Source organism: Hoplias malabaricus, chromosome 16, assembly GCF_029633855.1.
Source record: "Hoplias malabaricus isolate fHopMal1 chromosome 16, fHopMal1.hap1, whole genome shotgun sequence".
Classification (NCBI taxonomy): domain Eukaryota; kingdom Metazoa; phylum Chordata; class Actinopteri; order Characiformes; family Erythrinidae; genus Hoplias; species Hoplias malabaricus.
The window spans coordinates 12,108-39,176 of record NC_089815.1 but is presented as its reverse complement, the minus strand read 5'-3'; positions in this window follow the sequence as shown (position 1 = coordinate 39,176).

Sequence of the window (27,069 nt, the reverse complement as noted above, 5' to 3'; positions counted from 1 at the left end):
CTGGGACCTGGATGTGAATCCATATCGCCCAGCGCAGGCCTCAGCACCTGCACTCCCTCCAGACTGAGACTGATGAGGAAGCAGAGCCACTGTTCCCAGGCTCTCCCCCTCCAGACACACTTGAGAGCATCACAGAGCCAAGCGTAAAGCCCAAAGCCATGAAAAGGGAGGTCGCGCCACTAAGCATGAAACTCCGCTCCAGGGACAACGACGAAGAGGATGAGATTCCCGGCCTAGTCGAGGCCATGAAACAGTTTAGCATGCCGATGCTTGAGGTTCCAATGGGTGAGACCATCGGACAGGTGTTCAGACCATGGACTTTACAGATTACAGATCTACGCACCTGTGTGGAAACCAACTGTTTAGATGTGGACGTGGGTCGATTGAAAGAGGTGGAAAAGTATGCAGCGCATGTAGAAAAACTCCTGAATGCCAAGAAAAAAAAAACAACGAGAAAAGGAGAAGTGCAAACTGGTTGATGCACAGCTGGCATTGTGGAAGCAGGCATCGGACAAATCAAAAAGGTGAGGGATGGTGTGGAGGCCGAGGCAGGGGCGGAAGAGGCCATGGCAACGCTGGCGGAGGTGCAGGGTGTTTCGTCTGTGGATGCCCTGATCACTTCATAAGAAACTGTCCCAACAGACATGGAGACCAGAGACAAGCCCCGCAAGCAATGGAGCCTTCTGACTGAGAGGAGGCCTTGGGGGTGGAGTGCCTGGACGAACATCAGAAACGATAAGTGAACTTTTATTATTAACACAAGCTAATGATTACACAGCTATGCCTAGAATAATCATGACAGTGGCAGGGAGAGAGCTTAGTTTTTTTAGTTGATTCAGGGGCCACTGCTTACACGGAAAGTGATAACATCAATAGGTGTATCAAGTACCAAAACCACAGAATTTGTCACAGAACCTTTAAAGTGTTCTTTACAAACAGGGAAAACTTTCTCACATGCATTTTTGTTTTCTTAGTTTCGCCCAATTAATCTCATGAGCAGGGATTCAGGGATTTAATGTGTAAATTGAGTATTTAATATATACTGAGTCTATGTGGGCATCGAGGTCTGTGTGGAGGATACAGTGGTGTATGTCATGGTGAAGCAGGCACGTGCCTTGCTGTTATATATATGAGTGGAAGCTGGGAAAGCTTGGCTTTATCAGCAGATTTACTGTCAACTGTTAAGTCTAAATTTCTGCAAACCACTGACCACCTTACAGACTGGGTCAATGTCATGTCAGTAGAGGACTTTCATCGCACTGTGCACATGCATGAAGGGCCTGATGAAGATTTTGATAAAGGAATTTGATGGATTTTAAGTGAAAAGTTAAAGCTTGTGTATTTCTAGTGGGGAAAATTGTCACTCCGTGGCTCAGATCATCCTCTCACCCTCACAAAAGCAATTGTTTAAACTGTTTGTTCAAAAGAGAAGAATATTTTTCTGAGCTTCATATATCACTGTCTAAACATCTTGAGGATGGGTGGAGAAATGCAAGTGCACCTCCTTGAATGATTGACGGGATCATGGAGGAGGTGTGAAAAAAAAAAAGGGTGATAAATTCTGAAATGTTCCGCATCTAATACACAGCTGTGGTTTCTGTTTTCTCAATTGACATGAACACACACACAAACCAGATCTGTGTATGGGTTTCAGTTCCTCCTGAGGATCTAGCTGCAGTGCCAGACTGCTGATATGCAAAGTGCAAATAAAGTTGGGGATGATATGCGCCCAACCTGTAATAATTAATCCTAAAAGGGACTATCGACTGAAAAAGCAGCTCAAGTGCGTCACTATTGAGGGCATCACATCAGTGTTCAATTCGCTTGTCACTGCTGGTGTGATGGTTCTCCACCCTAAATCAGCGGTTCATACCCTAATTTATTTTGTGAAGAATAATAAAATATAGTGCTTCAGGGGAATCTGGAGAGTGGAGATTTGTGTAAGACCTGCAGGCAGTAAATTCTGAGATTAATCCTGAGATTCATCCACCCTCTCCAGAAGTTCCAAATCAGCACATAGTCTTATCCCAGGTACCTATTAAACCTGTTAACAGCACTTTTTTTGTGATTAATTCAGTGAATGAGTTCTTCAGCATTCTGGTGCACCCAGAAATCCAGTACTGGTTGGTAATTTTATTTAAGGGTAAAGTATGGACATGGACTCGATTGCCTCAGGGTTATTCAGAATCACTGTTCATTTTTAATGCAGCACTGATTTAAGGATTTATTTATCAGGAGGCAGTGCATGTCTTCAGTAGATTATTTGTTGGTGTGTTTGTCTGATGCTGAAGCATGTCATGAAGATAATGTTGCATTGTTGTGTTCTCATGGGATTATTTATAATTAATATTAATAGGCAGAGGTGCATATTTCTCCAGCAAAACTGCTGATCCTAGCTTTTAGAGTTATCATGGTGTTAAAAAAAAATTATGTTGGTGGTTCAACATGAGGTGTTAGTGATTTTTGTTAGAACAGGAAACATGTAATTTGTCAGCTGCATGCTGGTTACTTGTTGCCTTGTTGCTTTAACTGCTGAATGTTACTACTCAGTGTTGCACAATCCTAAAGCCTGCTCCTTACACAGGATGAAGGAGAGCCTCATGATTTTTGACAGCCATCTCTCATGTCTGTTTTAAAGGATATTCCAGTTCCTAACACTGATTTTAATTTGTTTGTTTATGGGTTAGCGTCTCATGACACTTGTGGAACGAACCAAGTTGGATGTTTTGTCTCTGCATGAGTGTTTGTGTTCTGGCAGGTCATTCTCAGCTCAAGCAGCTGAATTGGTGGCTCTCACAGAAGCATGCAAACTGGCTGAGGGTAAGACTGTACATATTTGGACTGACTCCAAATATGCATATTCCTGTGTGTTTGATTTTGGAATGATATGGTCCTTCAGAAATTTTCTGACATCCACAGGGAAACACATTGCACATCACACATTGGTGGCAGCATTATTAAAAGCACTCCTGTTACCAAAAGCTGTTGCTGTGATTAAATGCCAGGCTCACACAAAAGACACTTCAGAAGTGGCACGAGGAAATGTTTTTGCAGATGAAGCAGCGAAAAAAAAAAAGCAGCTGGTAATGACCTAATGTTTTCTCTTTTCCAGGAATCCTGTGTTCCGGAGCCCCACCCTCTCACACTCTCACACACAGAACTAACCTCACAGGTCTCAGAGACAGAGCGTTCTGCTTGGCGCAAAGCAGGCTGTGTTTTCAAGGATGGAATGTGGCAGTCTTTAGATGGTAGGCCTTGCCTACCCTCTGCTTATTTTCCCTATTTTGCAAAATTGTCTCATGGGAGAGATCATGCATCTAAAGGGGCTATGGTATTTGCAGCACAGCGAATCTGGTACATAAAAGGGTTCACTATTTTTGCACAAAGATTTTGTGAAAAATGTCTCATATGCGCCCAGCACAATGCAACTCAAGGCATTAAAATAACACCAGGGGCACATCCTCCACCCAATGAGCCATTTGAAAATTTGCAGATGGATTTCATTGCACTCAACCAGTGCGAGGGTAAAAGGTATGATCTGATGGTAGTGGATATGTTTTCTAAATGGGTTGAATGCTTCCCTACCAGCAAACAAGATGCTCAGGCAATGGCCAAAGTTTTGATTCAGCACATTTTTCCTCATTGGGGTATTCCTCGAAGCATTGTGAGTGACAATGGACCAGCTTTTATCAGCACAGCACTTACTCAGCTAGAAGAGAAATTGGGCATTGATGTGAAATCACACTGTGCATATCATCCACAGAGTGCAGGAGCAGTCTAGAGAGAGAATACAACAATCAAAAGCAAGCTTCAGAAATGTTCAGAAACAGGGCTCAATTGGGTGCAGGCATTACCACTGGTTTTGATGTATATGCGGATGCGAGCCAGAACCAAAACTGCTTTTAACACCTTTTGAAATTTTGTTTGGCAGGCTACTGAGATGGGGTTTGGATCCACCAGGCCACGTGGATGACATGGGACTCTTGGAAGATCACATGTTGTCCTATTGTAAGAAATTACTAACAATTTTGCGTTCTGTTCACTCACAGGCAGCAGCAGCTTTGCCTAAACAATTGGAGGGGAAGCTACACTCTCTAGAACCAGGAGATTGGGTGGTGATAAAGGATCACAGGCATAAGCACTGGAAGAATCAACGGTGGTGGGGGCCTTTCCAAGTCTTGCTCACTACTGAAACTTTGGTGAAGGTTGGGGGATACACACCCTGGATCCACGTGTCTCACTGCAAAACTGCACCAATCTTACAGAGGGATGACAGCGACACCGTGAAGCAAGAATGAAAGATTAACAACTGTTAATCATTTGGGTGATGTTGTTGGCACTGGCATTGGCTGGGTCATTTCCAGGTTCAGGCTATCCCAGTGGCACCATACGTTCAGGTACAAATCTTTGGTATCATAAAGCTAAATACACTGTCACAACAGTCACAAATTCATCATGTTATGTCTGTATGGGGGCACGGGACGTTCAATTATAATGCTGTTTCCTTACAAGGCTTCCACTTGTGCCAAATACAGGATGAAGCCATCCCAGATAAGGATGAAGACATCCTAAATCAGTCAATAAAGGGGGGCTTTATGTGTCCTAGAGATTGTGCTCTTGCAGCTGGCTCCAAAACGTTCAACTATTCAGTTATACATCATGAATGTCCCACATGGCTTAAGTCCTTCTTAAAGTTGTCCCCTACAGGCATGATTGAAAACCCAGATGATTATGTTGACAATTTGAACGCTCCCTATGAGTGTTACACTAGAAACTTGTCAAAAGAGGTAATGTGTGTCATAGCAAACCGCTTGCACCCCTGTGCGATAGAGGTGAGATATTTTCCAGGGCATTGCTCCATCATGTGGGTGGTTGATAAAAATCAAAGATTTTTCAACTGGGGTCTGATCACACAACTACATTTCAGAACATGTATACTCTCTATCCCCCACGCTACACGCTCCTGGTGACCCAACGGAGACCAAGGGCTGACATATTTTGGCAGTGTTGTAACAGAGGTCATCTTAGATCGATGGCTCTGGTTATCTTGGCAGAGCCAACACTTATTTTTCCTGGATCCAAATTGTCTAACCTTCCGGCTAAAAGGTGATTCACAGGGCGAAGAGAGATTTCTTGGGGGACCGTTTGATTTACTTAGATGCAATAGGCATTCCACGTGGGGTCCCCGATGAATTTAAAGCATGGAACCCTATAGCAACAGGGTTTGAGTCCATAACGGTTTGAGAGTAACGATGAACATAAATGTGGATTGGATAAATTTCATGTGGTATAATCAACAGCGTCTGGCTAATATGACTCGTGACACACTTAAAATTCTGGGGAAACAGTTGCATTACACTTCATAAATGACATATCAGAACCGAATTGCCCTAGATATGATTTTGGCTGAAAAGGGAGGTGTATGTCACATGTTTGGTGATCGCTGCTGCACTTTCAATCCTAATCACACAGCAGCAAACGGGTCATTCACTGAGGCAATGAAAGAATTAACAACTTTTACTGAGGAGTTGTATGAATTTTCAGGTATAAATAATGACTGGATGGCATGGTTTAATTCCTATTTTGGTAAAAGGAGAGCATTGGAGCTGAAACTGGCTGTCGCGGTAATTATTTTTCTCTATTAGTAATAGCACTAATCAGATGTTGTATTATTCCCTGTGCTAGAAGCCTAATCATCAAAATTATTGAACGAGCTGTTGGTATGCAATTCAGTATGGTGAGTGCAGATGTGTACGTGGAGCTTGACCCTGCAGCCAAGAAAAATAAGCTGGATGAGATGCCTCTTGAAATGCCCCAGCCACTCCATGCCTCATTTGATGAGGAGTAAATTTTTCCATTTATTTATTTTTTATTTATTCACTTTTCATTTATTAATGCTGATTTCAGTTTGATTTTATGATTTTATAAGTTTAAATAATCATTTGATTTAATCATTTGACATGTAATCATATCACATGTAATCATTCAATATGTATATGTGCATTAGTTATGATGCTTAGACTGAAAACTTAGCTAGTCTATGGTTGATGTTATATTTTGCATTTTCTTTTAGCAATATTACGATTAAAGTTTTTAAATCATAAAAAGGGAGGAATGTAATGGAAAAATGCAGGTTAACACTAATGAGTAATGATTAATAATAACTAATGACATAATATATATGGGGTTTGATTAATCTTGGTTGATTCTTATCAAATTATGTAGGCCTTAGTGCTTGAAGGTAAAGGGACTTATTGCATTGTGTTGTTACGGTGACCTGTGGGAGGAATTTTGTTCAATAAAGCAAGAGATTAGAGAGAATCTTTGACTCTGTGTCTTTGTTTCTCTGATTTCTCCTCAGGCCTGAGAATCCATCTTCCTTCCTGGTTGCACTTAGACAATTGCCATAAAACACATCATTAGAAACCAAACCCTAACCCTATTGCATTTATAGCACACTTTAAGAAAACTTCTAGGCAACATGAGGCTAATAATAAATTAAATGCATTTAATTTATAATACTGCATTTGTAACTTCATTCATTCATTATCTGTAACTGCTTATCCAATTCAGGGTCACGATAGGTCCAGAGCTTACCTGGAATCTTTGGGCACAAGGCAGGAATACACCCTATAGGGCGCCAGTCCTTCACAGGGCAACACACACACACAGTGTGTTTTGGACTGTGGGAGGAAACCAGAGCACCCTGAGGAAACTGAAGCACCCTGAGGAACACAGCAACTCCTCACAGTCAGTCACCCGGAGGGGGAATCGAACCCACAACCTCCAGGTCCCTGGAGCTGTGTGACTGCGACACTACCTGTTGCGCCACCATGCGTTTGTGACTATAAAGTGTTTGTCTGTTTCACTGATTTTGTGCTAAATCCCAGACATCCAGCCCTAGGGCATATACTTGAACAGACAGCTGTTGTACCTACTGTGGGCATGTTTTTGTTGAACTTAGGCATGTCTCACAGTTTTGGTTTTTGGTTTCAGTTATCACATTAAAATGAGCCATCCTATGGATGGAAAAAAAAAATAAGTTAATGTAAGTTATAAGATGAATAATGCTCTTTAACACTTCACAAACACATTGCTATCTACACAACTAAAAGAGTGTGTATATATCTATAACAAACAGATATTTTCTCCAAAATCCAAAGTTATATTTCTGGGAGTTTCTAAATATTAATGCTGTTAATGTTAAAATTATATACCATGTAAAGAATAAATACATAAAATATTTATAATGAAAAAGTAAGCCATTTAATAATAATAATAATAATAATTATAATAATAATATTAGGCCAATCCTTTTTTTTCTGTGGGGTCCCGGAAATTAAAGTGTTCATTACTATACTTGAAGATCAGTTCAGAGGTTACTCTTTCATATCATAATGGGAGTAATTTGGTTTCATTATAACTGATGTACAACAAGACTGACTGTGTTCTCGACCCATTGAATGACTTTGTTTGATTTTTCCTAAATAGAAAAAAAAGTTTTTCTCCATTGCATACATAGGAAATGGAACTATGCACACAGTTCTGAAAACTTGAAGTTCATGTACAACAATGGCTTTTTTTTTTACTGAAATATCATACTAAATTACAGTTTTACAAATCTCTAAACACACACTGCATCATTTAGGAAACTTTGGTCACCTGGAAACACTGTCCTTCAAAATTCTACTTGTTTCCCAATAAGTCTCACTCATGTTGCACCTGATCTTTTGTAAGGGTATAAAAGAGGCAGGGTGTGGAGTAATCTGTTTCATGCTTTTTACAATAAACATATTTCTGTTTTTGTATCTGCCCTTTTTTTTCCTTGTAGCGTTTCTCATTGTTTGATACGTATTATGTAAAATGGGTCATGTGTGTTACATACAGTTTACATGTAGGGTTGTAAATGCTGTTTTGAGACAGAAAACTTACACTTCACCAAAATGAGAAAAAAAAACATTGATTTTCCACACCCTCATATGAATTTGAATATATAACATGGCCTCAAAAGCATCCATATACACATTTGATCGTAGTGTTTTGAATTTATCATATCAGTGTGTATTTGATGCTCTGTAAGATATAAGCATATAACACATGTGTGTAGTGTTTTAGTGAAAGGAATCAGGTTTTAGGAGAGAGAACATGGTTCTTGGGGCTGTGTTTCATATTGCCAGAGAAAGATAGAGTCTAGAGCTGTGCTCACTCTCACTCTTCCTTTAGTGCAGTTAGCGGCACTGTGGGACAGTCCAGCTCAGTCTTTGTGAGGCACTTTCACAGACTTGATACAGCCAGCTTTTTCGTTGGAAACTAACATGTGTGAGGGGTAAGCAGAGTACATCCAGTCTTCCAATGTATCCAACAGGCTAATGCCTCATAGCTAGCATTCACAGTTAATTTGTGAGTATTTTCCCACCAAATCTACATTCTACATATTTAGGCCAAATCTCTCAATTAATTTTCCGATTTTAACAGACTTTTATTGTTTAGATCAACAGTGTTTTCAGAGTCTCAGTCTGCTCTACATTTTTTTTGCCATTTAGGTATTTAATTTTTGGTTTCAAAACTGGCACAAGTGTTTCATAAAGGAAATAGATGTATAAATGTAGGGCTTAATAAAATGAATGAAATAACATCACGTTATTAAAATAATGTTGGTTATACCAACAAAAAAAACAACATGATTTAATATAGATTTTAACTAAGTCAGGCTTTAAAATTATGACTCAGCTGCATTTAGTTTGGAATGATATATTTGTTAAATTTTTTCCAAGAATTTTTTTTTATGTAAAAAATCCAAAACCCATATCTTAATATAATACAGAAATAGCTAATTCTAGCAAAATGTATGATATATTACATCATCTCCTTATTTTTATCAAACCTTTATAAGATAAAATGTTTACATACATTATTCATATGAATAGTTAATTAAAGATAATTAATGCATGATTAAGTTAAAGCCCTGTCTTCTTCATCTACAGAGAGTGGACAGAGGAAGTTAATTCCAGCGGTCGTCCCATTAAACGATGTAAAGGGAAGCATGTGAATTTATCAGAGATGAGAGAGGACCCCACACTAAACAATACCTACCTGAAGAAGAGAGACATTCCTTTTTATCCAGAAAATGTGCTTTTCCAAGCATCCTATGTGTGCCATGTGACTAGGGAGAGCGGCCTTAGGAGTATCTTCGAAGACTGTGGATTCAAGAATCCCTCCGAGCACAGTGACCGCTTCCTGTGGTGGAGTCTGTCAGTGACAGGTATTGAAATTGATGATACTGAAAATAATTTTCTATCTGCCAGTTCTTTAGATGAGTTGGTCGACGTGGAGCAGCCTTTCTTGCAGAAATTCCCTACTTCTCTGGCATTTCAGAACAAGTCTTGCTATGGCAACTTTTGCTTCACCTTTCTTCTGAGAGAGCTCCTGTTTTGGTATGCCAGGAAGTTCTGTAGGAAGTCTGTCCCGTGACAGTGGCTCCAGCCAATTCTGCACCCATGACTGTGGCTCCGGCCGCTTCTGCACCCGTGATTGTGGCTCCGGCTGCATCAGGTCTGTCCGTAGGTCGGCCCCTAGGACTTTGGGGTCGATTCCTAAAATTGTGCCCAGGCTGACTTCTTGGACAGCTCCACAGACTTTTGCCAGTCCTGGGCACCCTCTGGTTTTTTTGGTTCCCTTGTCTGTTCCTGTCCTGGTTCCTGTCTTCTATTTCTAAACCTGTTCAGTCCCCAGTATTGTCTCAATTCCTGTCCAGTGTGCCACCTCAATCTCATGTCAAGTCTTGTGTTTCCACTCCCGTCCTGTCTAGTCCGTTCCCGTCCCTAGTCCCGTCTCCTGTTTCATTTTGTAAGTTACCTGTCCAGTCTCTTATTTATTCTCCTGTCGCTACCCTTTGTCAGTCTCCTGTCCTGTCTCAAGTCCAGTCTCTTATATCCGGTCCTGCCATATTCCCAGTTCCTGTGTCTGTTCCTGTCTTGTCCTGAGACCTGTCTCTAGATGGTTCCTTGTCTTGTCTTAGTCTGTTTTCCGTGCTCTCTCCTGCTCCAGCTCCTGGGGGGTCTAGGTGTACACGCCCCAGGAGTTGCGCGTTCAGGAGGGGGCCCTCGTCCTGTCATGTCTGTTTTCCCTGAGACATGGACAATAACAGACAGAGCCATGTGCTCTCTCAGCACATGGCTCTGTCTGTTATTGTCCATGTCTCCTCACTTGTCCCGCCCTTGTTCAGCATCCTTGTCCATACTCCTCGTTATCTGTTTCAGGTGTGTCTCGTCTGTATCATGTATTTAAGTTTCCTTGTGTCATTTCCTTGTATCGGTCATTTGTTTTGTTTCCTATTTCAAGTCATGTCGTTTCTTTCCTCCAAGTTTTGTTGTTTCTCTTCCAGTGTTTCTGTGTCTTGTTCCTTAGTCCGGTATGTCTGTCTCTGTCGTCTCCTCGTTCCAAGTCCTAGTATTGTTACGCTCTCCATGTCTAGGTTTATCTGTTTAGCTTTCCCTCTCTAGGTTTGTTTGTTTCTCCCCGTCTAGTATTGTAGTGTTTTGCTTTCTTTATCATGCTGTCATATTGCTTAGTCCAGTCTGTCTGTCTCTGTCGTTTCCTCATTTCATTTCCTATATTTTGTTGTTTCCGTAGTTGCCTGTCTTTGCTTTGTTATATCTTTTGTTTAAATAAAAGTACTGTGTTTTAGTGTGTGCATCCATCTCCGTCAGTCTGCCCCCTTTGATTCCTGACATAAAGTGCATTACAAATAAAATGTATTATTATTATTAATAATCTGATTGGTGTGATTACTGGTATGAGTAATGGCAGAGAGAAAACGTCAGCAGTGCTGCACAACCCAGTGAACAGCACAGAGAGGACCAATCAGCAGTGTTTAATTGTTATGTAATACTTCTGGAATTTTTAAAATACTTTCAGTTAAATTCTAGGCCCAGGGTAGTGCACTTTGTGTGGACTGTGATGATTATAAGTAGCGATGGGCTGAGCGAGACTTTTCAAACTGCAACACATTTGAAGCCAAAATGGTTTGATGCTTTAACACACCTTTACTACACCAACTGTTGTTCCAATAAAAATACTGCACTCTGGAACTTTCTTTGGGGCATTATGAGAGGAGGTAGCTGGTCCCTAGGAGGTCTGGAACATATAGCACTGTTCAAAAATAAAACAATCATTATCTGTAACCACTTACCCAGTTCAGGGGCACAGTGGGTCCAGAGCCTACCTGGAATCATTGGGCACAAGGCAGGAATACATCACAATCCACCTACCAACGTGTGTTTTTGGTCTGTGGGAGGAAACCCTCACGGACACAGGGAGAACACACCAACTCCTCACAGACAGTCACCCAGAGTGGGAATCGAATCCACAACCTCCAGGTCCCTGGAGCTGTGTGACTGTAACACTACCTGCTACACCACCTTGCCACCAAAATAAAACATGACCAAACATTAAATGTAAATTTGAAAAATAAACTTTGTGAAAAAATTATCCACTGCTCAAGGAGGCGTAAACTTTCTAATTTGAAGCCACATGTGTAACTGAAAATTACAATATTTTGGGGTGTATCTAGAATTGAGCTCAGAAGATACATTCAATACAGTCTACCCAATGTGAATGTTCAAATCTAATACACTACACACAACCCTGTCACTGTTCCCTTGATTTAGAACAGACAGATCAAATCAAAGCTGTCTTTAAAGAGCCCAAATGCAGATAGGTGATTAACAGTACAAGGAATCCAGAGGACAGTGTAAGAACTAAAACACATGGATGCTGAGAACTAATTTGCATATCCACATCCAGTTGGACCACACTGCTCACATTAATAAATTAATCTTCCACAGTGCACCAGACCTCAAGAACTACAAACACTAGACTAAGGAGCAATTAACAGCATCAAAGCTCCATTCAAGACAGGCAGATGACATAATGTATGGAACCTGAGGGTAATTTCAATGAGTGTAATTTATGTTTTTATATCCAAACCTGACACTGAGCCACTTGTCTCAAACTCCTTGGGTCTGGGTTTGCTCCCAGCTGCTCAATTTGGAACAGAGCACACAATCATACAGAAAAAAGCCTCAGATAATCCACACACCAATAAAATAATAATGAAAAAATGTACTTTGTGGTGTATCTCTGTATTTGTCTGGCATTCTTCTGTACTTTTGGTTTGGAACAGATGACCTGACTGAAAACCAGCTTAGAACTGGCCAAATGCAGGAAAGTGTTCATCAGTAACAAAAATATAGAGCATGGTGTAGGAAGTAAAATGCAGAAATTCTGGGAAGTCATTTGCATATCCACATATGATTGGGCCACAAGATAATATATTCATCTAAAGCCAGCTTGAAACTGGCCAAATGCAGGAAAGTGTTCATCAGTACAAATAGTGTAAAACATGGTGTATGAAATAAAACACAGGGATGCTGGGAAATAATTTCCCTTTGAGTGGTTTTAAAGTGTTTCTGGTAGTGCAGTGGTAAAGTACTATGCCATTGTATTAAAGGTTGCTGGTTCAAACCCAGCTCAATGCAACTTGCTCATGAGTGTGCTGTTATTAATCCTTTTTCCTTTCCTAACTAATTAAATAAAATGAACTAAAACATTACAAAAAAAAAAAAAAACATAACAGCTCTGAGCATTTTCCTCACTACTATCTATAAATATATAAATAACAGTGTGCCAGTTGTATTGTGCTGGGTTTGAACCAGTGACCTTTAGTATGATGGAGTAACTCTTTACCACTGCACTATCAGAGATTCTTTATAATCCCACCATGTCTCCTAGGTCTTCCTAATTTTACTAAAGACTCTGTGTCTCCTATTATCCCTCATTGTTCAAATGTACAACTTGTGTTTTCAAGTCCGAAACTAACACTAACAGTGGTAAAGCACTACTCCATTGTACTAAAGGTTGCTGGTTCAAACCCAGCTCAATACAACTTGCTCATGAACACACTGGTATTTTTGATGTTTCTTTTAAAAAATGATAATAAAACAAACTAATTAAATAAAATTAACTAAAAACATTACAGCAGCTCTGTCCTCACTGCTGTCTATTTATAAGTATATATACACACACACCAGTGTACTCATGAACAAGCTGTGTTGTGCTGGGTTTGAACCAGCAACCTTTAGCATGATGGAGTAATTCTTTACCACTGCACTATCAGAGCCACTTTATAACCTCTCAAAGTTTTGTTTTGTCTTTGAGGCCAGATGTGGACAAATTATTTCCCAAATGCAGGAATGCTGGGAAGTCATTTGCATATCCACATATGATTGGGCTACAGGATAATATAGTCATCTTTCCTTTCTTCACCCTCATTGAGATGAGTAGTGAGATAGATATGAGGTCTATGAAGCCGTGCCTAGGATCAGGAGGGGGAGGGCTGGTGGTAGAAGCATGATAATTTTGTTGAGCAGTCTGATTTCAGATGTTTAACAGTTATCCGCCATCAGTTCACAACCCATTGGAGTTCCAATGTAGTAGAAGCCTGGTATCTTCCTGAAAGTATTCCAAAAGAGATGTCCTGGAATCTGTAAGGAAGCTATCCGCTGCATTGGACCTCCAGCCAAAACTGTCTGGGAGGTGACGTATTGCACGGGACCTACCTTCCCGGGTTTTGGTTCAGTTACCTGGCAACGGGTGGCTGGGGCAGGGTTTCCAGTTCTCTCTGGGCTCTAGGAAGTAATGCTTTAATTACTCCTGAGATCTTAGAGAACTCGGATAGGCCCCAAGATGAGACCATTTCTCAGGCCTTGTCTGAATGACTTGGGTAACCTAGCGGTGTTAACAAAGAGTCATTTGGTCAGGGGGTAAGTATCCAGCCCCCCTGGGTCCACTAGGACAGCACGCAGGGACGGTGGTCTGGGGCAAACAGACCTTAAATGGGTGCCCAGTCTTCTACCGGTGAATAGCACCAAGATGCACAACACCAGGAGAGCAGCAGGACATCACAAAGCATGAGAGAGACAGGAGAAGGAAAACCAGAAACTGGTTCACTAGCCCTACACACTTCACTTTAGGCCTTCAGCTCACTAGGCCTACACCCTTTCCTCAGCTAAACACTTTCCCTTGGGCCTATACCCTTCCCCTTACTAGCCCTTTGCCCTTAGGCATTCTGCTCAATAGCCGTTCCTTCCTTGGGCCTACGCCCTTCCCCTCAGCTAAACCACTATCACTTGGGCCTACTCCCTTCCCCTCAGCTAAACCACTATCCCTTAGGAATTCAGCTCAATAGCCGTTCCTTTTTTGGGCCTACGCCCTTCCCCTCAGCTAAACCACTATCCCTTAGGAATTCAGCTCAATAGCCGTTCATTCCTTGGGCCTACGCCCTTCCCCTCAGCTAAACCACTAGCCCTTGGGCCTACGCCCTTCCCCTCAGCTAAACCACTAGCCCTTAGGAATTCAGCTCAATAGCTGTTCCTTCCTTGGGCCTACACCCTTCCCCTCAGCTAAACCACTAGCCCTTAGGAATTCAGCTCAATAGCCGTTCCTTCCTTGGGCCTACGCCCTTCCCCTCAGCTAAACCACTAGCCCTTAGGAATTCAGCTCAATAGCCGTTCCTTCCTTGGGCCTACGCCCTTCCCCTCGGCTAAACCACTAGCCCTTAGGTATTCAGCTCAATAGCCGTTCCTTCCTTGGGCCTACGCCCTTCCCCTCAGCTAAACCACTAGCCCTTAGGAATTCAGCTCAATAGCCGTTCCTTCCTTGGGCCTACGCCCTTCCCCTCAGCTAAACCACTAGCCCTTGGGCCTACGCCCTTCCCCTCAGCTAAACCACTAGCCCTTAGGAATTCAGCTCAATAGCCGTTCCTTCCTTGGGCCTACGCCCTTCCCCTCGGCTAAACCACTAGCCCTTAGGAATTCAGCTCAATAGCCGTTCCTTCCTTGGGCCTACGCCCTTCCCCTCGGCTAAACCACTAGCCCTTAGGAATTCAGCTCAATAGCTATTCCTTCCTTGGGCCTACGCCCTTCCCCTCAGCTAAACCACTTGCCCTTGGGCCATACGCCATTCCCCCTCAGCTAAACCACTTGCCCTTGGGCCATACGCCATTTCCCCCTCAGCTAAAACACTTGCCCTTGGGCCATACGCCATTCCCCCTCAGCTAAAACACTTGCCCTTGGGCCATACGCCATTCCCCCTCAGCTAAAACACTTGCCCTTGGGCCATACGCCATTCCCCCTCAGCTAAACCACTTGCCCTTGGGCCATACGCCATTCCCCCTCAGCTAAAACACTTGCCCTTGGGCCATACGCCATTCCCCCTCAGCTAAAACACTTGCCCTTGGGCCATACGCCATTCCCCCTCAGCTAAAACACTAGCCCTTGGGCCATACGCCCTTCCCCCTCAGCTAAAACACTAGCCCTTGGGCCATACGCCCTTCCCCCTCAGCTAAACCACTTGCCCTTGGGCCATACGCCATTCCCCCTCAGCTAAACCACTTGCCCTTGGGCCATACGCCATTCCCCCTCAGCTAAACCACTTGCCCTTGGGCCATACGCCATTCCACCTCAGCTAAAACACTTGCCCTTGGGCCATACGCCCTTCCCCCTCAGCTAAACCACTTGCCCTTGGGCCATACGCCATTCCCCCTCAGCTAAACCACTTGCCCTTGGGCCATACGCCATTCTCTTAGTAGCCTTTCGCACTTAGGCATTCAGCTCAATAGCGTTCCTTCCTTGGGCCTACTCGCTTCCCCTGAGCTAAATCACGTTCTCTTAGGAATTCAGCTCAATAGCCGTTCCTTCCTTGAGCCTATGCCCTTTCCCTCAGCTAAACCACTTGCCCTTGGGCCTAAGCCCTTTCCCTCAGCTAAACCACTTTCCCTAGGGCCTACAACCTTCCCCTCAGCTAAACCACTAGTCCTTGGGCCTATGCCCTTCCACTCAGCTAAACCACTAGCCCTTAGGAATTCAGCTCAATAGCCATTCCTTCCTTGGGCCTACGCCCTTTCCCTCAGCTAAACCACTTTCCCTAGGGCCTACGACCTTCCCCTCAGCTAAACCACTAGCCCTTGGGCCTACGCCTTTCCCCTCAGCTAAACCACTAGCCCTTAGGAATTCAGCTTAATAGCCGTTCCTTCCTTGGACCTACGCCCTTTCCTTCAGCTAAACCACTTTCCCCAGGGCCTACGACCTTCCCCTCAGCTAAACCACTAGCCCTTGGGCCTACGCCCTTCCCCTCAGCTAAACCACTAGCCCTTAGGAATTCAGCTCAATAGCCGTTCATTCCTTGGGCCTACGCCCTTCCCCTCAGCTAAACCACTAGCCCTTAGGAATTCAGCTTAATAGCCGTTCCTTCCTTGGACCTACGCCCTTTCCTTCAGCTAAACCACTTTCCCCAGGGCCTACGACCTTCCCCTCGGCTAAACCACTTGCCCTTGGGCCTACGCCCTTCCCCTCAGCTAAACCACTAGCCCTTAGGAATTCAGCTCAATAGCCGTTCATTCCTTGGGCCTACGCCCTTCCCCTCAGCTAAACCACTAGCCCTTAGGAATTCAGCTTAATAGCCGTTCCTTCCTTGGACCTACGCCCTTTCCTTCAGCTAAACCACTTTCCCCAGGGCCTACGACCTTCCCCTCGGCTAAACCACTTGCCCTTGGGCCATACGCCCTTCCCCCTCGGCTAAACCACTTGCCCTTGGGCCATACGCCATTCTCTTAGTAGCCTTTCGCACTTAGGCATTCAGCTCAATAGCCGTTCCTTCCTTGGGCCTACACGCTTCCCCTCAGCTAAATCACGTTCTCTTAGGAATTCAGCTCAATAGCCGTTCCTTCCTTGAGCCTATGCCCTTTCCCTCAGCTAAACCACTTGCCCTAGGGCCTACGACCTTCCCCTCAGCTAAACCACTAGTCCTTAGGAATTCAGCTCAATAGCCGTTCCTTCCTTGGGCCTACGCCCTTCCCCTCAGCTAAATCACGTTCTCTTAGGAATTCAGCTCAATAGCCGTTCATTCCTTGAGCCTACGCCCTTTCCCTCAGCTAAACCACTTGCCCTTTGACCTACGCCCTTTCCCTCAGCTAAACCACTTTCCCTAGGGCCTACGACCTTCCCCTCAGCTAAACCACTAGCCCTTGGGCCTATGCCCTTCCACTCAGCTAAACCACTAGCCCTTAGGAATTCAGCTCAATAGCCATTCCTTCCTTGGGCCTACGCCCTTTCCCTCAGCTAAACCACTTTCCCTAGGGCCTACGACCTTCCCCTCAGCTAAACCACTAGCCCTTGGGCCTACGCCTTTCCCCTCAGCTAAACCACTAGCCCTTAGGAATTCAGCTCAATAGCCGTTCATTCCTTGGGCCTACGCCCTTCCCCTCAGCTAAACCACTAGCCCTTAGGAATTCAGCTTAATAGCCGTTCCTTCCTTGGACCTACGCCCTTTCCTTCAGCTAAACCACTTTCCCCAGGGCCTACGACCTTCCCCTCAGCTAAACCACTAGCCCTTGGGCCTACGCCCTTCCCCTCAGCTAAACCACTAGCCCTTAGGAATTCAGCTCAATAGCCGTTCCTTCCTTGGGCCTACGCCCTTCCCCTCAGCTAAACCACTAGCCCTTGGGCCTACGCCCTTCCCCTCAGCTAAACCACTTGCCCTTGGGCCATACGCCCTTTCCCCTCAGCTAAACCACTTGCCCTTGGGCCATACGCCCTTTCCCCTCAGCTAAACCACTTGCCCTTGGGCCATACGCCATTCCCCCTCAGCTAAACCACTTGCCCTTGGGCCATACGCCCTTCCCCCTCAGCTAAACCACTTGCCCTTGGGCCATACGCCCTTCCCCCTCAGCTAAACCACTTGCCCTTGGGCCATACGCCCTTCCCCCTCAGCTAAACCACTTGCCCTTGGGCCATACGCCCTTCCCCCTCGGCTAAACCACTTGCCCTTGGGCCATACGCCCTTCCCCCTCGGCTAAACCACTTGCCCTTGGGCCATACGCCCTTCCCCCTCGGCTAAACCACTTGCCCTTGGGCCATACGCCCTTCCCCCTCGGCTAAACCACTTGCCCTTGGGCCATACGCCCTTCCCCCTCGGCTAAACCACTTGCCCTTGGGCCATACGCCCTTCCCCCTCGGCTAAACCACTTGCCCTTGGGCCATACGCCCTTCCCCCTCGGCTAAACCACTTGCCCTTGGGCCATACGCCCTTCCCCCTCGGCTAAACCACTTGCCCTTGGGCCATACGCCATTCTCTTAGTAGCCTTTCGCACTTAGGCATTCAGCTCAATAGCCGTTCCTTCCTTGGGCCTACACGCTTCCCCTCAGCTAAATCACGTTCTCTTAGGAATTCAGCTCAATAGCCGTTCATTCCTTGAGCCTACGCCCTTCCCCTCAGCTAAACCACTATACCTTAGGAATTCAGCTCAATAGCTGTTCCTTCCTTGGGCCTACACCCTTCCCCTCAGCTAAACCACTTGCCCTTAGGCCTACTCTCTTTCCCTCAGCTAAACCACTTGCCCTTGGGCCTATGCCCTTCCCCTCAGCTAAACCACTAGCCCTTAGGTATTCAGCTCAATAGCCGTTCCTTCCTTGGGCCTACGCCCTTCCCCTCAGCTAAACCACTAGCCCTTAGGAATTCAGCTCAATAGCCGTTCCTTCCTTGGGCCTACGCCCTTCCCCTCAGCTAAACCACTAGCCCTTGGGCCTACGCCCTTCCCCTCAGCTAAACCACTAGCCCTTAGGAATTCAGCTCAATAGCTGTTCCTTCCTTGGGCCTACGCCCTTCCCCTCAGCTAAACCACTAGCCCTTGGGCCTACGCCCTTCCCACTCAGCTAAACCACTTGCCCTTGGGCCATACGCCCTTCCCCCTCAGCTAAACCACTTGCCCTTGGGCCATACGCCCTTCCCCCTCAGCTAAACCACTTGCCCTTGGGCCATACGCCCTTCCCCCTCAGCTAAACCACTTGCCCTTGGGCCATACGCCCTTTCCCTCAGCTAAACCACTTGCCCTTGGGCCATACGCCCTTTCCCTCAGCTAAACCACTTGCCCTTGGGCCATACGCCCTTTCCCTCAGCTAAACCACTTGCCCTTGGGCCATACGCCCTTCCCCCTCAGCTAAACCACTTGCCCTTGGGCCATACGCCCTTCCCCCTCAGCTAAACCACTTGCCCTTGGGCCATACGCCCTTCCCCCTCAGCTAAACCACTTGCCCTTGGGCCATACGCCCTTCCCCCTCAGCTAAACCACTTGCCCTTGGGCCATACGCCCTTCCCCTCAGCTAAACCACTTGCCCTTGGGCCATACGCCCTTTCCCTCAGCTAAACCACTTGCCCTTGGGCCATACGCCCTTTCCCTCAGCTATACCACTTGCCCTTGGGCCATACGCCCTTTCCCTCAGCTAAACCACTTGCCCTTGGGCCATACGCCCTTTCCCTCAGCTAAACCACTTGCCCTTGGGCCATACGCCCTTTCCCTCAGCTAAACCACTAGCCCTTGGGAATTCAGCTCAATAGCCGTTCCTTCCTTGGGCCTACGCCCTTACCCTCAGCTAAACCACTAGCCCTTGGGAATTCAGCTCAATAGCCGTTCCTTCCTTGGGCCTACGCCCTTCCCCTCAGCTAAACCACTAGCCCTTGGGAATTCAGCTCAATAGCCGTTCCTTCCTTGGGCCTACGCCCTTCCCCTCAGCTAAACCACTAGCCCTTAGGAATTCAGCTCAATAGTTGTTCCTTCCTTGGGCCTACGCCCTGCCCCTCAGCTAAAACACTTGCCCTTGGGCCATACGCCCTTCCCCCTCGGCTAAAACACTTGCCCTTGGGCCATACGCCCTTCCCCCTCGGCTAAAACACTTGCCCTTGGGCCATACGCCCTTCCCCCTCGGCTAAAACACTTGCCCTTGGGCCATACGCCCTTCCCCCTCGGCTAAACCACTTGCCCTTGGGCCATACGCCCTTCCCCCTCGGCTAAACCACTTGCCCTTGGGCCATACGCCCTTCCCCCTCGGCTAAACCACTTGCCCTTGGGCCATACGCCCTTCCCCCTCGGCTAAACCACTTGCCCTTGGGCCATACGCCCTTCCCCCTCGGCTAAACCACTTGCCCTTGGGCCATACGCCCTTCCCCCTCGGCTAAACCACTTGCCCTTGGGCCATACGCCCTTCCCCCTCGGCTAAACCACTTGCCCTTGGGCCATACGCCCTTCCCCCTCGGCTAAACCACTTGCCCTTGGGCCATACGCCCTTCCCCCTCGGCTAAACCACTTGCCCTTGGGCCATACGCCCTTCCCCCTCGGCTAAACCACTTGCCCTTGGGCCATACGCCATTCTCTTAGTAGCCTTTCGCACTTAGGCATTCAGCTCAATAGCCGTTCCTTCCTTGGGCCTACACGCTTCCCCTCAGCTAAATCACGTTCTCTTAGGAATTCAGCTCAATAGCTGTTCCTTCCTTGGGCCTACGCCCTTAGGCCTACTCTCTTTCCCTCAGCTAAACCACTAGCCCTTGGGCCTACGCCCTTCCCCTCAGCTAAACCACTAGCCCTTGGGCCTACGCCCTTCCCCTCAGCTAAACCACTAGCCCTTGGGCCTACGCCCTTCCCCTCAGCTAAACCACTAGCCCTTGGGCCTACGCCCTTCCCCTCAGCTAAACCACTAGCCCTTGGGCCTACGCCCTTCCCCTCAGCTAAACCACTAGCCCTTGGGCCTACGCCCTTCCCCTCAGCTAAACCACTAGCCCTTGGGCCTACGCCCTTCCCCTCAGCTAAACCACTAGCCCTTGGGCCTACGCCCTTCCCCTCAGCTAAACCACTAGCCCTTGGGCCTACGCCCTTCCCCTCAGCTAAACCACTAGCCCTTGGGCCTACGCCCTTCCCCTCAGCTAAACCACTAGCCCTTGGGCCTACGCCCTTCCCCTCAGCTAAACCACTAGCCCTTAGGAATTCAGCTCAATAGCTGTTCCTTCCTTGGGCCTACGCCCTTCCCCTCAGCTAAACCACTTGCCCTTGGGCCATACGCCATTCCCCCTCAGCTAAAACACTTGCCCTTGGGCCATACGCCATTCCCCCTCAGCTAAAACACTTGCCCTTGGGCCATACGCCATTCCCCCTCAGCTAAAACACTTGCCCTTGGGCCATACGCCATTCCCCCTCAGCTAAACCACTTGCCCTTGGGCCATACGCCATTCCCCCTCAGCTAAAACACTTGCCCTTGGGCCATACGCCCTTCCCCCTCAGCTAAAACACTTGCCCTTGGGCCATACGCCCTTCCCCCTCAGCTAAACCACTTGCCCTTGGGCCATACGCCCTTCCCCCTCAGCTAAACCACTTGCCCTTGGGCCATACGCCATTCCCCCTCAGCTAAACCACTTGCCCTTGGGCCATACGCCATTCCCCCTCAGCTAAACCACTTGCCCTTGGGCCATACGCCATTCCCCCTCAGCTAAACCACTTGCCCTTGGGCCATACACCATTCTCTTAGTAGCCTTTCGCACTTAGGCATTCAGCTCAATAGCGTTCCTTCCTTGGGCCTACTCGCTTCCCCTGAGCTAAATCACGTTCTCTTAGGAATTCAGCTCAATAGCCGTTCCTTCCTTGAGCCTATGCCCTTTCCCTCAGCTAAACCACTTGCCCTTGGGCCTAAGCCCTTTCCCTCAGCTAAACCACTTTCCCTAGGGCCTACGACCTTCCCCTCAGCTAAACCACTAGTCCTTAGGAATTCAGCTCAATAGCCGTTCCTTCCTTGGGCCTACGCCCTTCCCCTCAGCTAAATCACGTTCACTTAGGAATTCAGCTCAATAGCCGTTCCTTCCTTGGGCCTACGCCCTTCCCCTCAGCTAAATCACGTTCACTTAGGAATTCAGCTCAATAGCCGTTCATTCCTTGAGCCTACGCCCTTTCCCTCAGCTAAACCACTTGCCCTTGGGCCTACGCCCTTTCCCTCAGCTAAACCACTTTCCCTAGGGCCTACGACCTTCCCCTCAGCTAAACCACTAGCCCTTAGGAATTCAGCTCAATAGCCATTCCTTCCTTGGGCCTACGCCCTTTCCCTCAGCTAAACCACTTTCCCTAGGGCCTACGACCTTCCCCTCAGCTAAACCACTAGCCCTTGGGCCTACGCCTTTCCCCTCAGCTAAACCACTAGCCCTTAGGAATTCAGCTCAATAGCCGTTCATTCCTTGAGCCTACGCCCTTCCCCTCAGCTAAACCACTAGCCCTTAGGAATTCAGCTCAATAGCCGTTCATTCCTTGGGCCTACGCCCTTCCCCTCAGCTAAACCACTAGCCCTTAGGAATTCAGCTTAATAGCCGTTCCTTCCTTGGACCTACGCCCTTTCCTTCAGCTAAACCACTTTCCCCAGGGCCTACGACCTTCCCCTCAGCTAAACCACTAGCCCTTGGGCCTACGCCCTTCCCCTCAGCTAAACCACTAGCCCTTAGGAATTCAGCTCAATAGCCGTTCCTTCCTTGGGCCTACGCCCTTCCCCTCAGCTAAACCACTAGCCCTTGGGCCTACGCCCTTCCCCTCAGCTAAACCACTAGCCCTTAGGAGTTCAGCTCAATAGCTGTTCCTTCCTTGGGCCTACGCCCTTTCCCCTCAGCTAAACCACTTGCCCTTGGGCCATACGCCCTTTCCCCTCAGCTAAACCACTTGCCCTTGGGCCATACGCCCTTTCCCCTCAGCTAAACCACTTGCCCTTGGGCCATACGCCCTTTCCCCTCAGCTAAAACACTTGCCCTTGGGCCATACGCCCTTCCCCCTCAGCTAAACCACTTGCCCTTGGGCCATACGCCCTTCCCCCTCAGCTAAACCACTTGCCCTTGGGCCATACGCCCTTCCCCCTCAGCTAAACCACTTGCCCTTGGGCCATACGCCCTTCCCCCTCAGCTAAACCACTTGCCCTTGGGCCATACGCCCTTCCCCCTCAGCTAAACCACTTGCCCTTGGGCCATACGCCCTTCCCCCTCAGCTAAACCACTTGCCCTTGGGCCATACGCCCTTCCCCCTCAGCTAAACCACTTGCCCTTGGGCCATACGCCCTTCCCCCTCAGCTAAACCACTTGCCCTTGGGCCATACGCCATTCCCCCTCAGCTAAAACACTTGCCCTTGGGCCATACGCCATTCCCCCTCAGCTAAAACACTTGCCCTTGGGCCATACGCCATTCCCCCTCAGCTAAAACACTTGCCCTTGGGCCATACGCCATTCCCCCTCAGCTAAAACACTTGCCCTTGGGCCATACGCCATTCCCCCTCAGCTAAACCACTAGCCCTTGGGCCATACGCCCTTCCCCCTCAGCTAAAACACTTGCCCTTGGGCCATACGCCCTTCCCCCTCAGCTAAAACACTTGCCCTTGGGCCATACGCCCTTCCCCCTCAGCTAAAACACTTGCCCTTGGGCCATACGCCATTCCCCCTCAGCTAAACCACTTGCCCTTGGGCCATACGCCATTCCCCCTCAGCTAAACCACTTGCCCTTGGGCCATACGCCATTCCCCCTCAGCTAAACCACTTGCCCTTGGGCCATACGCCATTCCACCTCAGCTAAAACACTTGCCCTTGGGCCATACGCCCTTCCCCCTCAGCTAAACCACTTGCCCTTGGGCCATACGCCATTCCCCCTCAGCTAAACCACTTGCCCTTGGGCCATACGCCATTCTCTTAGTAGCCTTTCGCACTTAGGCATTCAGCTCAATAGCGTTCCTTCCTTGGGCCTACTCGCTTCCCCTCAGCTAAATCACGTTCTCTTAGGAATTCAGCTCAATAGCCGTTCATTCCTTGAGCCTACGCCCTTTCCCTCAGCTAAACCACTTGCCCTTGGGCCTAAGCCCTTTCCCTCAGCTAAACCACTTTCCCTAGGGCCTACGACCTTCCCCTCAGCTAAACCACTAGTCCTTAGGAATTCAGCTCAATAGCCGTTCCTTCCTTGGGCCTACGCCCTTCCCCTCAGCTAAATCACGTTCTCTTAGGAATTCAGCTCAATAGCCGTTCATTCCTTGAGCCTACGCCCTTTCCCTCAGCTAAACCACTTGCCCTTGGGCCTACGCCCTTTCCCTCAGCTAAACCACTTTCCCTAGGGCCTACGACCTTCCCCTCAGCTAAACCACTAGCCCTTGGGCCTATGCCCTTCCACTCAGCTAAACCACTAGCCCTTAGGAATTCAGCTCAATAGCCATTCCTTCCTTGGGCCTACGCCCTTTCCCTCAGCTAAACCACTTTCCCTAGGGCCTACGACCTTCCCCTCAGCTAAACCACTAGCCCTTGGGCCTACGCCTTTCCCCTCAGCTAAACCACTAGCCCTTAGGAATTCAGCTCAATAGCCGTTCATTCCTTGAGCCTACGCCCTTCCCCTCAGCTAAACCACTTGCCCTTAGGAATTCAGCTTAATAGCCGTTCCTTCCTTGGACCTACGCCCTTTCCTTCAGCTAAACCACTTTCCCCAGGGCCTACGACCTTCCCCTCAGCTAAACCACTAGCCCTTGGGCCTACGCCCTTCCCCTCAGCTAAACCACTAGCCCTTAGGAATTCAGCTCAATAGCCGTTCATTCCTTGGGCCTACGCCCTTCCCCTCAGCTAAACCACTAGCCCTTAGGAATTCAGCTTAATAGCCGTTCCTTCCTTGGACCTACGCCCTTTCCTTCAGCTAAACCACTTTCCCCAGGGCCTACGACCTTCCCCTCGGCTAAACCACTTGCCCTTGGGCCATACGCCCTTCCCCCTCGGCTAAACCACTTGCCCTTGGGCCATACGCCATTCTCTTAGTAGCCTTTCGCACTTAGGCATTCAGCTCAATAGCCGTTCCTTCCTTGGGCCTACACGCTTCCCCTCAGCTAAATCACGTTCTCTTAGGAATTCAGCTCAATAGCCGTTCATTCCTTGAGCCTACGCCCTTCCCCTCAGCTAAACCACTATACCTTAGGAATTCAGCTCAATAGCTGTTCCTTCCTTGGGCCTACACCCTTCCCCTCAGCTAAACCACTTGCCCTTAGGCCTACTCTCTTTCCCTCAGCTAAACCACTTGCCCTTGGGCCTATGCCCTTCCCCTCAGCTAAACCACTAGCCCTTAGGTATTCAGCTCAATAGCCGTTCCTTCCTTGGGCCTACGCCCTTCCCCTCAGCTAAACCACTAGCCCTTAGGAATTCAGCTCAATAGCCGTTCCTTCCTTGGGCCTACGCCCTTCCCCTCAGCTAAACCACTAGCCCTTGGGCCTACGCCCTTCCCCTCAGCTAAACCACTAGCCCTTAGGAATTCAGCTCAATAGCTGTTCCTTCCTTGGGCCTACGCCCTTCCCCTCAGCTAAACCACTTGCCCTTGGGCCATACGCCATTCCCCCTCAGCTAAAACACTTGCCCTTGGGCCATACGCCATTCCCCCTCAGCTAAAACACTTGCCCTTGGGCCATACGCCATTCCCCCTCAGCTAAAACACTTGCCCTTGGGCCATACGCCATTCCCCCTCAGCTAAACCACTTGCCCTTGGGCCATACGCCATTCCCCCTCAGCTAAACCACTTGCCCTTGGGCCATACGCCATTCCACCTCAGCTAAAACACTTGCCCTTGGGCCATACGCCCTTCCCCCTCAGCTAAACCACTTGCCCTTGGGCCATACGCCATTCCCCCTCAGCTAAACCACTTGCCCTTGGGCCATACTCCATTCTCTTAGTAGCCTTTCGCACTTAGGCATTCAGCTCAATAGCGTTCCTTCCTTGGGCCTACTCGCTTCCCCTGAGCTAAATCACGTTCTCTTAGGAATTCAGCTCAATAGCCGTTCCTTCCTTGAGCCTATGCCCTTTCCCTCAGCTAAACCACTTGCCCTTGGGCCTAAGCCCTTTCCCTCAGCTAAACCACTTTCCCTAGGGCCTACGACCTTCCCCTCAGCTAAACCACTAGTCCTTAGGAATTCAGCTCAATAGCCGTTCCTTCCTTGGGCCTACGCCCTTCCCCTCAGCTAAATCACGTTCTCTTAGGAATTCAGCTCAATAGCCGTTCATTCCTTGAGCCTACGCCCTTTCCCTCAGCTAAACCACTTGCCCTTGGGCCTACGCCCTTTCCCTCAGCTAAACCACTTTCCCTAGGGCCTACGACCTTCCCCTCAGCTAAACCACTAGCCCTTGGGCCTATGCCCTTCCACTCAGCTAAACCACTAGCCCTTAGGAATTCAGCTCAATAGCCATTCCTTCCTTGGGCCTACGCCCTTTCCCTCAGCTAAACCACTTTCCCTAGGGCCTACGACCTTCCCCTCAGCTAAACCACTAGCCCTTGGGCCTACGCCTTTCCCCTCAGCTAAACCACTAGCCCTTAGGAATTCAGCTCAATAGCCGTTCATTCCTTGAGCCTACGCCCTTCCCCTCAGCTAAACCACTAGCCCTTAGGAATTCAGCTCAATAGCCGTTCATTCCTTGGGCCTACGCCCTTCCCCTCAGCTAAACCACTAGCCCTTAGGAATTCAGCTTAATAGCCGTTCCTTCCTTGGACCTACGCCCTTTCCTTCAGCTAAACCACTTTCCCCAGGGCCTACGACCTTCCCCTAAGCTAAACCACTAGCCCTTAGGAATTCAGCTCAATAGCTGTTCCTTCCTTGGGCCTACGCCCTTCCCCCTCAGCTAAACCACTTGCCCTTGGGCCATACGCCCTTTCCCCTCAGCTAAACCACTTGCCCTTGGGCCATACGCCCTTTCCCCTCAGCTAAAACACTTGCCCTTGGGCCATACGCCCTTCCCCCTCAGCTAAAACACTTGCCCTTGGGCCATACGCCCTTCCCCCTCAGCTAAAACACTTGCCCTTGGGCCATACGCCCTTCCCCCTCAGCTAAAACACTTGCCCTTGGGCCATACGCCCTTCCCCCTCAGCTAAAACACTTGCCCTTGGGCCATACGCCCTTCCCCCTCAGCTAAAACACTTGCCCTTGGGCCATACGCCCTTCCCCCTCAGCTAAAACACTTGCCCTTGGGCCATACGCCCTTCCCCCTCAGCTAAAACACTTGCCCTTGGGCCATACGCCCTTCCCCCTCAGCTAAACCACTTGCCCTTGGGCCATACGCCCTTCCCCCTCAGCTAAACCACTTGCCCTTGGGCCATACGCCCTTCCCCCTCAGCTAAACCACTTGCCCTTGGGCCATACGCCCTTTCCCTCAGCTAAA